We start from the raw sequence: 13,434 nt of genomic DNA on the forward strand, positions 1-13,434 counted from the left end.
TATTTCAAATGCACCTGCACTGGTAACTAAAGAACAATTGTTGTCATTCCTAGGGTTGACTGAATTTTATGGTAAATTTGTACAAGATTATTCTACTAAAGTGCATCCATTATGATAGTTACTGAAAAAGAGTGCTAAATTTGAAGGGGGCAAAGATCAACAGCTAGCATTTGATTTTCTAAAAAAGGAGATAGTCTGTGCACCTTTTTTAAAATCATATGTGTTTGGCAAAGAATGTATTGTATCTGTAGACGCCAGTAGTGTAGGGTTGGGTGCTGTGCTCATGCAGAAGAAGGATTCAAGAATGCTGCGTGATTCTGACTGTAATTATTCCACCATTGAGAAGGAATTACTAGCATGTACTTGGGCGCCTCAACACTTTCGTCAATTCTTGTGGGGAACTATATTTCGGTTGAGAACCGATCATAAACCTTTGATTAACATGTTAGCAGCTGGTGAGGGGAGAACATTAACAGCTCGCCTGGCAAGACTAGCCGCTAAATTGCAGGAGTATCAATGTGTAGTTGAATATGTCGCTGGTCGTATTAATGTTCACGCAGACTGCATGTCACGTTTACCTTTATCGGATGTATCTGAGATAAAAAATATGGAAGAATATGATGTGGCTTACACCATTGATGATGTAAATAGAGGTTGTGTGGAGGAACAATCTACTAAAATTATTTCTGAAGAAAAATGGAAAGATGCTATGCAAGAAGATTGTATTTTAAATGAAGTTCAGACGTTTTTGCAGAAAGGTTGTCCGGAAGAAAGGAAATTAAGTGGTGAATTAAGTTCATTTTTCAAAAATTAAAGAGGAACTTATGTTTTTACATGGCATCGTAATGAGAGGGGACAACATTGTTCCACCATGGAAACTTAGAGAAATTATTTGTATTGTGGCCCATGAAGGTCATATGGGAATGTCCACTACAAAAAGAAGGATAAGAGAATGTTACTGGTGGCCTGGTATTGATGGCATGGTTGATAGATGGGTCAGGGAATGTCTTCCTTGTACCAAGAGTGACAAGTCTGTCAAACCATTATCTGTGAATGTTACTCCTGTTGAGTATGCTCAAGGACCATGGAGGAAATTAGGTATTGACATTGTTGGACCATTTGGTACACTTCGTAGCAAGGATGTGTATGCTTTAGTCCTTGTGGATTACTTTTCAAAATGTCTTGAGTTGAAAATAGTGGAGAAGATTACTTCAAAGCAGGTAATTGGATTTTTGGATGACATTTTTTGTCGTGAAGGGTTACCTGAAGAACTTATTTCCGACAATGGTCCACAGTTTGTAAACAAAGGAACTTGAATTGTTTCTTAAAAGATGTAGCGTTTTACATAAGTGAGTGTCTAATTATAATCCTCAAGCAAATGGTCAAGTAGAACGCTTTAACAGGGTTATTAAGGAATCTATTCAGCTAGCTGTTAAGAATGGTATTTTGTGGAGAAAAAAAGCATTACAGGAGACTTTGTTAACATATCGCACATCTCACAATTCTGTTACAGGACTGTCTTCGTTCAAGATGTTGCGAGGTAGGAAACCAGGATCTAGACTTATGCCCTGGTGGTTGAAAGGAAAAAACACATACGACTCCGTTATGGATTTGTCTAAAGTCAGGGAGTGTGTCAAGAGCTACCAGGAGAAGATGAAGGGTGATATTTCTAAGCATCGGTTTAAGGAGTCGAAATTCAAAGTTGGGGACATGGTCCGTGTTAAATTTGGTGGATTATTAAACAAAAAGTGGCCCAAGTGGTCTGATCCTGTAAGAGTGGTTGTGGCTTTTAGTAAGGCTGTGAGAGTAGAAGGTGGTAAAATATGGAATTTTAGACATATGTCTGTGTGCAAATTTCTAGAAGAAAAAAAACCTTCTACTTGTGTCAGCAATAAATCGCCTGTAGTTTCAAAACCTAAGGAGGATGAAGACTGGTGTGCCAGTTTTTGGGAAATGCATGATGGTTTGAATGTTCCTGGTTTGAATGTATTGGATGCCTGTCGTAGCAGTAAACATGTTGAGCAGAGTTTTGTTCCTATCTCTGGTTCAGATAATCTAACAGAACAATGTAATAATCAACCTGAGGCTGAAGAACATGTGATTGAACTGAGGAAAAGTTCATGTACCAAGCATTTACCCATAAAGATGAAAGATTTTGTTCAGTTTTAATTTATTATTGTGATTTCATCTTCCATGTATTTTATGTTCACTAGTATTTGTATATAGTCTTTTTTATTATTTTTATTTTCAAAAAGGGGAAGGTGTGTAGTGTTCTAGTATTGGAACATGGCATCAGAATGTTGGGTGAGTGCTTTGTTGGGGGATTCTGTAGCGGCGTTTGGGAGATGTATTGATGTTTTTCTGGGAAGTAGATGTCTAAGCTGTCTTTTCTCTGAATAAACCTATTTCTACAACCCACTTTGTGTCTGAGAAGTTTCTACACATGCTAAAACAGCTGCATCTTAGGGATGGTCTCGTGCCCACCACTGGCCATCATGATCTTCTGGAGTGCAGGGCCACCCTAGCTGCCTACAGAAGCGGGCCCTGACGTGGGGATAAAGGCAGCCACTACAGGACAGAGAGCTGAGGAGAGGATCATGCCCAGGAGAGCACACAGCTAGAGGGGGCACCAAAACATAGGCAAACTGCATCCTAAATGACAGGTTGAGCACCCGTATTTCCCTCGCTGGAAGGCAATTGCAACTAGGGATGCACCTGGGAGCCTCTTAATGCGCAGGCCTAAAGGACATCACGATCCTGCTGGTTGAGTGAGTACATGTGCTGTAGTGCAGAAGATCTGATGGGATGCGGGCGGCGGTCTCCTGGTTGTTGTGGAGCACAGTGGCAATGACTTGCTTTCTGACTGGAGACCCTCTCTCCTTAACTTGAGAGAGCTGCACAAGCTTTGCCACTGTTTTACTGCCTCTGGGCAGTCGGGACTTGTAATTAACGCATTGCAAGCTGCTACTTGGAGACCCACGGAGGAGACACTCAGGTGCCATGGGTCGCACTAAAGCAACTAAGGATATCCCAGCAGAGAAGGGCCCAGGGACCTCTATTGAGGCACAAGATGAGGATCTACACCACCGGCTTGACCCCCCCAGACATTATTGGACTTGTTATTGAATGCTGTGAACGCTTTCTGTGATGTGTTAAAGAGCAAAATTGATAAGGTCTCTGTTGACTTAAGCATCCTTTCAGACGACAGGGTGAAGCAGAATGCTGAGGCCTTTGAAGACGTCGGCCTCATTGTCAAGGGCTTGCAGGCTAAGGTGACTGAACTGGTTCATTGAGAGGGCCTCCTAGATCCATGTGCTGAAGACGTGGAGGGACTGAGTCACTGCACAACGTGTATATGTTTGTACTGCCCAAGAAGACAGAAGGAGCAGACTTGGTGGCTTTCCTTACGTCCATGTTGGCAAAGTAGGGCGCTCTGCATGGACTGTCACCATTCTTTGTCATGGAAAGGACTGACAGGGTCCCACAAGGCCGCTGCCACCAGGTACGCGTCCTCGCCCTGAGATGGAACATCTACTACACTATAGAGACAGGGACCTGATACTGCAAAAAGCATGGGAGGCACAAAGCATCTGTATCGGGAATGCCTCAGTGGCTATCTTTCCAGACTATACTATAATTGTTCAACACCAACGTGTCTTGTTCCTTGCTGTTAAGAAAGGGATGAGAGATGCTGGAATCTGATGCATGCTTCTGTTCCCTGTACACCTCAAGGTCATGACTTGTGACATCACAATGTTCTTTAATTACCCACCTGCGGAATGGGACTGGCTGGAGACCTACAAGGCTGGACTAGACAAAGTACAGAGCATGGAACTAACAAAACAGAAACAGAGCCACCAGGGACGCTGGGCAGACGCTAGAGCATGCACTCAACTAAGGGAAAACAGAGAAGGAGAGGGCAGCAGCAATCAACGTAGCATCTTCCCTGAGGACCTCGCTGAGACTGTACCTGGAGGACGACTTCCTCTGAGAGCCTGGACTCTAACATTCTCCCTGACAAACTTACAACTGAGCCACAGATAACTCTTAAAATTGCTGACAACATCTAGTGCTGGGTGTGAGATGCACTGTACATCTTTCCTTGACTTTCCTTTCCACATACATAGGGAAGGTCCTTGATTTGTGGAGGCCACTGGTCTATGAAGGGCTGCTCATGTGTTTGGCCTTCTCTATGCCAGGGCAGGCCGGCTCCGGATGACTTTGATCCTCCACCATTCAATAATGGGGGGCAGGGGGGTTCAGTGGTGGGGAAGCCTCCTTCTGTAAATACTATGGCAACCACTCCTCACAAGAAGCCTTCATAAGGCGTTGTGGTATTGGGGATTTGGATCCAACAGCTGTGTTTGATTTCTTGTTAAGGCCAGAAGGCCATTGGTACTCTGACGTGGGGCAGGGGAGTTGGACATTATTATAATGTTCATGCTCAATATTCGCAAGTGGAAGCACTACTGTGTGATTGCTGGGGTCAGGGAGGGGGAAGAGGAACGTGACTTATAGATCCACCATGACTGAGAGGAGAATACAATTCTTTTTCCTTACTTGGAATGTCAGGGGTATTAGCTCCGCTTGGAAACGGTACACAATCCTGTCCTTCCTGAAGCACAGAAGTGTGGATATGACCCTCCTCTAGGAGACCCACTTGACTGGACTTGAAATTTCCGTGCTACGCAGAGGGAGGAGGGGAGGGGTCTGTTCGGCAGGGTTTTCTGCCTTTTCTAGAGGGGTGTTAATCTGGCTGAGGCTGGAGATACCCTTAGAGCTTGCACGGACATACATTGATGAAGAAGGACGCTATGTTATTGTAGTGGGGAGGCTCAGTGGGCTCTGGATACTGATCATCAGCCTCTATACCCCAAATGATGAACAGGTGCACTTGTTTGCCTTGCTCTCCAGAATCCTCTCTCAAGACCCTGAAATACTGATGTTACTGGGAGGTAACTATTTTCGCGTTGCGGACACGGTGCTTGAAAGATCCACTCTCCCACTGGTGGACTTTCCTGTGATGCGATTGGTGCAGGGTCTCCAAGATTAGTAGGGACACTGGACCCTTGGAGATTGTAATAAGCATGGATATAGCTGAAGTATGATGATTAAAGTAGGTTTATTAGATCTTTAGTACAGGATCACAGAAGAATCAGGTCTTAAGTATAGTAATATAGAAAGCCCCACCAGGAGCAGCTCCGTTGCTGCTCAGCCCAATCTCCCAACTGACATCCATCCGCCAGGCATACTCCACATTCTAACATAACATCACACACACCAACATTCTACTATTCATCCACACTGGCTGAGCAGCAAGACAGGTAAGTGGGGAAGATACATAGCACCTAAACCAGGATACCACACACCTTCCCCCTTAAAGGAACGCAAACAAATGAATAATACAAGCATAGAGCATGGTCATTGTAAAATTGAAACTTACAGTAAAACCATAAATGAATCCACTACAAATAAACAAAGAATGTCGCAACACATGACCACCTCTTCCCCCTTTATGTATCAAATAAAGGAATGTAATTGTCAAACTGGCAATACATAAATCTTGCACCAAAATATTTTTAAACAATAACAAGAATTGATTTCTATGTCACCAAAAGTACATACTAGTTGGCCAGACCAGCATGATGATGATGACAGAGAAAATAGAAAATGAAAGGCGCAAGGGGGGTACCCACATTAAAATAAAACCATAGATAGTAAGTAAGCAGGTGCAAAGTCACTCACAGGTACCGTGTGAAAGTGAAAAACACCTATAGAAAATTATAGCTAATCGCTACTACCACATACCTAACTTAATAACAATTCCTATAAAGAAACTTATGAACAAACATGTAAGAATCATGTAGGTGACTAATCCACGGGCAGTACTTTAAGTAAAAGTGGAAAGTCACATGCAAAGTACTATAGAAAAAAAATCACATGTACAAAACAAGTGGGTGACGAATCCACGGGCACTAAATTGAAGAAAGGTGGAAGTGCACATGCTCATAAGTACACGCATAGCACTGTAAAATAAAAAAATGTAATATCATGCACTAAAGGTCAGAAAGCCAGTAGGCAATATCCTAATTAATTAAAGTTCACCTACAGAAACTCAGAAGAAAGTAGTGTGAACAACCATACCATGTAGTTAAGTAACCTATATTAATAATGTAGGTGATGTATTCATTCCAAAATGGAAGAACACGGTCTAACAAATGTAAACTTCAATTACTGAAACCTCCCAAAATGAACCCTATTGATAAAAATGAATTTGACCACTAAAACAGTAGAAAAGTTACCTTTAGCATGCTCAAATAAACAATTAAACTGTAGAAATAGATCACTTTTTATAACAGCGCCAATTGTCAATGCAGACATAGGACTTTGAAATAGAGAATGTAAGTTCATGCACTTCGTAGATGAAATGAAGTATCAGGAAGAAAACACAATGAACTGTTGGCACTACCGTTAAAAAATGCAGAAGTGTTGTTTGAAATATACACTGAATTTAAAATCCACTTACTTTCCGAAATGTAAAGATTAAAGAAAAATGTGGTCGTAACCAATAAAATAGCGTGCGCATCGCTGAAAAGAATGACGCGCTGGAATTATATGCTGCTGCTTATAATTGAAATGTAGAGGAAGACTAAATTAAATTATATAGTGTGGGCGTCGCTGAAGAGAAAGACAAACTTGATTTAAATGCTGCAGCTGTAAACTGTAAGCTCAGGGAAACATCTTGACAAATGATATAGCGTGCGCGTCGCTGAAGAGTTGGTCGCGCTGTATTTAAATGGCACTGCTGTAATGGGTTAGTACAGACTATGACCGCAATAAATCATAATGTCCAAAAGTCTGCTGCAATCGTCCCAATGAAAGATGGAAGGAAAGTGCAGAACATGGTTGGCAGGACGCGTTGGGAAGATGACTGTCATTCTCAAGATGGTGGCACGTAGGGGGACGCCGCGCCGGATGGCTCCCGGCGTCACCATGCTGTAAAGCGATCGTGAATACAGAGAACCTCGCGAGGAAGCACAAGCGAGAAAGAACGAAAGGGGGCATGGCAGAAATGGAATGAGGTAACATTGCGTGCGCGAGTGTGCGTGCACTGGAGGCAGCACGTGGCAATGACGGTAATGAAGTGACATGTAACGGTCAACTGTCACCACAGCATGTGCGAGCTAAGCACAGCATGAGCTCCATAACCAGAGGCGGATTAACTGCCGATATTGAGGGAAAAAGTCTCAAATTGCCCCAATAAACAATGTACAAGTGCCTCACCTGGCAACATGAAGCAGCAGAGCCGGTGATCTCCACTTGTCACGTTGTAAACGAGCCGCAAAAATAGGCTTTTCTTTCATCCCACACAAAGATGCAGGCACACAAGTTAAACATACCTCCACCAGGTGGCAGCACGTAACCACTTGTTTCCGCTGAAATACAATAAAATTACGTAATTTACTCTTCAGCTCGCTTCTTGATCTTGGGTCTCTTTCTCTGGTTTCGTCTCTCTGATGCAGATCAGGAATCATTGACCCGGTAGACATTTCTTGTTCCGGTTCTGATTTCCTTCCCCAGTTCTGTCTCTCTGAAGGGTGAAGAAAGGCAGCAAAGCAGGATCCGTAGGCCGGTGGAAATTGCAATAGTCCCTGACGCTCTTCCACACTGAACAGGTAGTGATGTCAATGGCAAGTAGAGACAGGCAGGAAGAAGCGTGACGCTGTGAACAGTCAGGGACTGCCACACTTAAATTGTATGCAGGCAGTAACTGGCACATCCAAAGTTGAGGGCGACCGGTGGAAGGTCACTGGTGGGGCTTGGTTGGGGTGCCAGTAATCTTGAGTTGCTTTTGAGGAATTCTTTTATCTTGCTTGTAGATCTTAATCTTGGAGTTTCATGAAATTTCTTCAGGTGTAGGTTCAATCCAATCGTCGCCAAATGTAATAAGCATGGATGTAGCCGAAGTATGATGATTAAAGTAGGTTTATTAGATCTTTAGTACAGGATCACAGAAGAATCAGGTCTTAAGTATAGTAATATAGAAAGCTCCACTAGGAGCAGCTCCCTTGCTGCTCAGCCCAATCTCCCAACTGACATCCATCCGCCAGGCATACTCCACATTCTAACATAACATCACACACACACCAACATTCTACTATTCATCCACACTGGCTGAGCAGCAAGACAGGTAAGTGGGGAAGATACATAGCTCCTAAACCAGGATACCACAGAGATGCATGGCGTGACTGGAATCTGAGACTGAGGGAATACTCCTTCTACTCCCCAGTGCATGACTTACATGTAGGCCTAGATAAAAAATGTGTTCCCCAGAACTTGAGGTGTAGGTCAAGCTTGCTGAATACCTGGGTTGTACACTGTTCGGCCATAACCCTTTCTTGGTGGAGAAATATTGAGGAGGGTGTATAGCACCCTTACCTACCTGGAGGCATTCGCTTAGCTACCTGATTGAATCCACCTTTAGGGACCCCCCCCCCTAAATAAAGGAATTGCAGACTATTTCACCACTAATGCTGATACGTCCTCTCATGCCAACGTTGAAAGGGATGCTGTTAAAGTTGTTATTTGTAGGCTTTGTCTTAGCCAGTCAGTGGGCGCGAAACACTTGCTTCAGGCAGAATTATCCATCATGGAAATTGTCATCCAGCACTTAGAAATTGAAGCTCTGGGTCCCCCTGAGGGAGAAACAAGAGAAGCTCTCAGAAGTATGAGTAAGCTCCAATCTTTACACTGGTGGGAATACCTGAATGGTGCACACATGGAGAGAGGGTGAGTGGGCAGGCTACTGTCATTGCTGACATAGTGAGAGGACAGGGGAAGCCCTATTATGCAAATAACTGGAATAATGTAGGAAATGTTCTACTCTCAAAGAGGACCTGTATGGGGCCAGCAGCCCTGTATCGTGGCAGATTCTTGATGCATTCTTGAACAGGGTAGTCATGCTGCAGCTGCTGGCAGAGGAGCAAGATGAACTATGTGCTCAGATTACTGATCCTGAAATCAGGGCTGCCATAAAGGGGATGACTTGCAGCAAAACATCTGAGACATACAGCCTCTCGGACAAATTTTACAAAACCTTTACTACCCACTTAGTCCTGAGACTGGCGAAAATATATGCCAATGCGCTAGACTGGAGCCCCTTCTGGATACGACCAGAGAAACCCCCATAGTTTCCATCCCTAAACCCTTGAGTGATACCCTAGACACAACCGCTTATTGTGCTTTATTAATGTTAAATCTGGATTACAAGATCTTATGGAAGGTCCTGGAAAACCTGCCCCAGCTCACCACCCTGGTGCATGAGGACCAAAATGGTTTCATCCTCAAACACAACACCTCTCACAACATTCGATGCCTCTAACGCATTCTAGATGATACAGCTGATGCCCAGTTCCCCGAGGGGTTGATCCTTTCTATCGACATACGAAAGGCCATTGACAAATTAAAGTGGGACTATTTGCAGGAGGTCATGATGCAGATAGCCCTGAGCAAGGGGTGGAATAGATGGGTTGCGCTGCTCTATGCGAATGCACGGGCATGTGTGTGCCATGGTAGGTGTATCTTGGATACTTTTTGGGTTCACCAAGGCTAAACAGGTGGGTCTTCTCTCCCCATGCAGTCTGCACTGGTGGTCAAACAGTTTGCTTGTCTGCTGCAGCTGGAAGGCCAAAGCAGGGATATCGCATTACAGGAAACATATGGTATCGCAATATGCAGACAACATGGTCTTTTTGACGGGTGCACATACAGGTATCCTGTGGAGCGTTGCCTTATTCGATGACTTTGAACAGGTCTCTGCATTTTGTGCAAATCTGCAGAAATCCTGCTCTTTCCCAGTGTTCCCAAGTTTCATGGAATCCCCAGAATCTGTGCGGTGCCTTGAACTCCAGTGGGAGCTCAAAGTTCTCAGGTATTTGGGGGTCAGAGTATATCACCCTGAATATGACATCAGAAAGGGAAATCTCGGAGGTGTATGCTCCAAAGCACTGTGGCATTTAGGAGGATGCTGAAGCTCCCTATCACGGTCCACATAGTGTTGACCACAATGGTAATGTTGTCTAGGCTTCTATACTTTTTTGTAAATATGCTGATATGGATACCGACGGCATGGTTCAAATCTATCAATGGCTTGCTTCAGAAGCTTATCTGGGATGGGCAGCGCACTCAGGTGTCACTACGCATGATCTGGAGACCAAGGAGCAGAGGCAACCTCAGGGTCTCAGACTTCGAACTTTAGTATTTTGCTGCACAACTGCTGTGGATGGCCCACTGGTTGGCCGGGCTCAATCTGACTGAACAGGGACCACACGTAACCATGCTACTCGGGGTCAGGTACACATCGACCCGCAGGCCATGGATTTTACACATAGCTCTTTGGTGCAGAGAAGGGGCTTGCTGCCATGTGGGATCGGCCCTGCTTTGTGGCCTTGCAACACCGCTGGTGGGTTTCCCAACAGCCGAAGGAGGCTATTTCACTACCCAACGGTTGACCTCTTGGATGGAGGTGGGAGTGAAGACATTCGGGGACTCCTATTCTGAGGACTGCATTGAAAACTTGAGGAGTTGACCACCGAAAACAACTTACCAGGCACTTAATTTTTGTTCTACGGGGTGCTGACTCTGGCGTTATGGGAGCCTGGGGGGCAGCCGAGCACCGCGAGGTCTGCCTCCCGGGCAGATTGGGAGGGGGGAGGGGGGGGGGGGGAGTGGCCGAACGGCCATTTTGTAATAATTGGGCTACATTTGGGGATAGCCCAAATGTAGCCCAAATCCAGGGATAGGAGCCCAAGGGGTATATAGGGAAATCGCGCGTCAGCCCAGCCACCATTTTAGGCTTGGTGACCTGGTGGCTGGGTGTGCGAGTTTTAAGTTTCGTTGCTGTAGGTGTAGGCCTCGAGTATGAAAGAATACCTGTGGTCATGGCGGCTGGCGATTTTCGGGTTCTGGAGGCCATCCGTCTGCTGAGTGAAGCGGGGAGGATGGACCTCCTGGTGCAGGACGCAAATTGGACGAGGCGCCCGGTGAGGCGCGCGTCCGCGGGGGTGCCCCCCGGGAGTCCGTTGGGCAGAGCGGTGAGTGAAAGGGGCAGCGCGTATACCAGGAACGCTGCCCCTGAGTCTGAGGTGGGGGCGGAGGAGCGCGCGGTGGGAAGGGAGGCGGTGAGTGGGCGGGGACGAGCGACGCGACGGGGGAAGGCGTCGGGTGCCTCCTTCGGGAGGCCTAAATCTTACGCGGGCCGCTCCTCAGGCAGGGGAGCAGCCGTAGTCAAGGCAACGGCGGGGGCGCGGGGACGCTCCTGGGAGGGCCGGGATGTCACGCGTCGAGGCTTGAGGGGAGCGCTGGGGTGGGCGGATCAGCCGGAGGAGGTCGATGGACTCAAGGAAGTGCCCGAGTGGGGGATATTGCCGGCGGGAGTGACATGGGGCGGCGCGGAGCGGCGCCGCGCTGCCTCGCTGTGTGGGGTCGGCGGAGAGGGGGTAGGGGGACAGGGACTGCGGGACGCGGGGGCGGGCGGGCTGGAGCAAGGAGCGACGGGAGGCGTACGGAGGGGGCAGCAGACAGTGGGGGGCGACGATAAGAGGAGGGGCGCGGGACCCAGCGGGGGGGCGAGCGGGCAGGGACAAGAGGCGTCCAGGGAAGAGTGGGGGAGGGGTGGGGGGGCGTAGCGCGGGCGGTATGGAGCGGGACGCAGGGGACAGGAGCGTGGCGGTGTCTGGCGGCGGCGGGAGGGGCCAGGCGGAGGGGGATATCGGAGGGGGAGCAGCAAGGGGGGAATCCCCAGTACTGTTTGAATCGGAGGGTAGTGAGAGGGACTGGGAAGGCCTGGACATATTTGAGTCCTGGGCGGAGGGGTTGGGGGGGGCGGCGGGGGCTGGAGACGGTGGCGTCGGGATGGGGGGGACGGAGAGTAGGGGGTAGGGGGGAAGGGAGGGTGGCGCGGTAGGGGTTGGGGCGAGCGGACAGGGGGTGGGGGGGCGGGGAGGGGGAGTGGAGTGACGGCGACGACGGAGATGGGGGGAAGAGGATGTTGTGGATTGGAGCGCGGTGGGACAGGCGTGGGTCGCGGAGACGTCGGGGGCCGGTAAGCGGGGATGGGATGGCAGGAGGAAGGGAGGTAGGCCCAGCACACCAGACCATTCCTTATCTTTGCAGGTAGCGGAGCGACAGCGGGAACATCGCGGGGTGCCGGACTTGGCAGGGCTGGGAGCGGCCCGGCGACACCAAGGAGAAGGGAGGGTGGAGCCTCAGGCGGCGTGCCCGGTACCAGCGAGGGATCCTGGCGCGGCTGGCACAAGTAGGCCCGTGACGGGCTCGCCAGCCCCAACACCCACGGGGTCACAGCGCCCCGGGGGGCATCCCCAGAGGAGCACCGGAGAGGAGACTGTGGTTTTACTGCGGAAGCAGGTGGCACCACCAGCGGGCAGCGCTGGGGGTGCAGGGCAGGATGAATTGGACTATGAGGAGGATAGTATGGAGGAAGGAGAGTTGCGTGAGGTGGGGGACGGTAGGGACGGGGGGCCGAGTAATGTTGTGGCTAGTTTCTTGCAGGTGTCACGACGCCAGGCGCAGCCCACGGGTTGGACATCGAGGTGGGAAAGCAGCTCGGCCCCCAAGTCAGGACGCCGGGAGGAGCGGCAGACGGAGCCATTGGCGCAAGGTAATAAACATTTGCTTGGGCGTCCAAGGATGGTGTCAAGAGGAGTGGGGGGGCGGGGGTGGAGGGGGGGGGGGGTAGGGGAAAGATTGCGCAAAGGTACATACGTGGTGGATGTGGCTGTGGGCACGGACGGCACGGACAAGGGGGACAGCGGTCAGACCAAGACGGAGCGGACGGACGAGAAAGAGACAGGGGATGCAAAGGCAGGGGAGACAAAACTGGAGAGTAAGGAATTGAAGATAAAGCGGTTACCATATATGGGAGTGACCAAGCCCTTGGGGGCGCACTTGATGTTGGCAACGAAAGAAAGGATCTGGAAAGGGGAGTATGTGGAGATGCTCAAACTCCTGCACAGAGAGGTCAGGGCGAAAGAGGGTTTTAAGGAGGAGGAATTTGAGCTGGCAAAGAGGCCTAAGGTACCTCTGACAATAGAGAACTGGATAGCGGCTTTTCTGATATATGCCAGTGTGTACTGTGAGAAGTTTCCGGAGAGGTCAGTGGCCATGTTTAAATACATGGACGTCATTCGGAAGGCGCAAATTACAGGGGGTGGATATGCCTGGGCTCAGTATGATGAGGAATTCCGGGCGCGCATGGCATAGGATACGGAGGCAAAGTGGGGAGAGTTGGATACGGATCTGTGGCAGCATACCATGGTCCTTGCCGGGTCGGGGAAGACTATCTTTACGGCCAGCGGGCTGCCGCTAGTGTATCAGCTCTTTCGAGGGGGTCCCACCCGCGGGGGGGTGGGTGGA

The sequence above is a fragment of the Triturus cristatus genome, chromosome 3_1 (assembly GCF_964204655.1).
Source record: "Triturus cristatus chromosome 3_1, aTriCri1.1, whole genome shotgun sequence".
Taxonomy (NCBI): domain Eukaryota; kingdom Metazoa; phylum Chordata; class Amphibia; order Caudata; family Salamandridae; genus Triturus; species Triturus cristatus.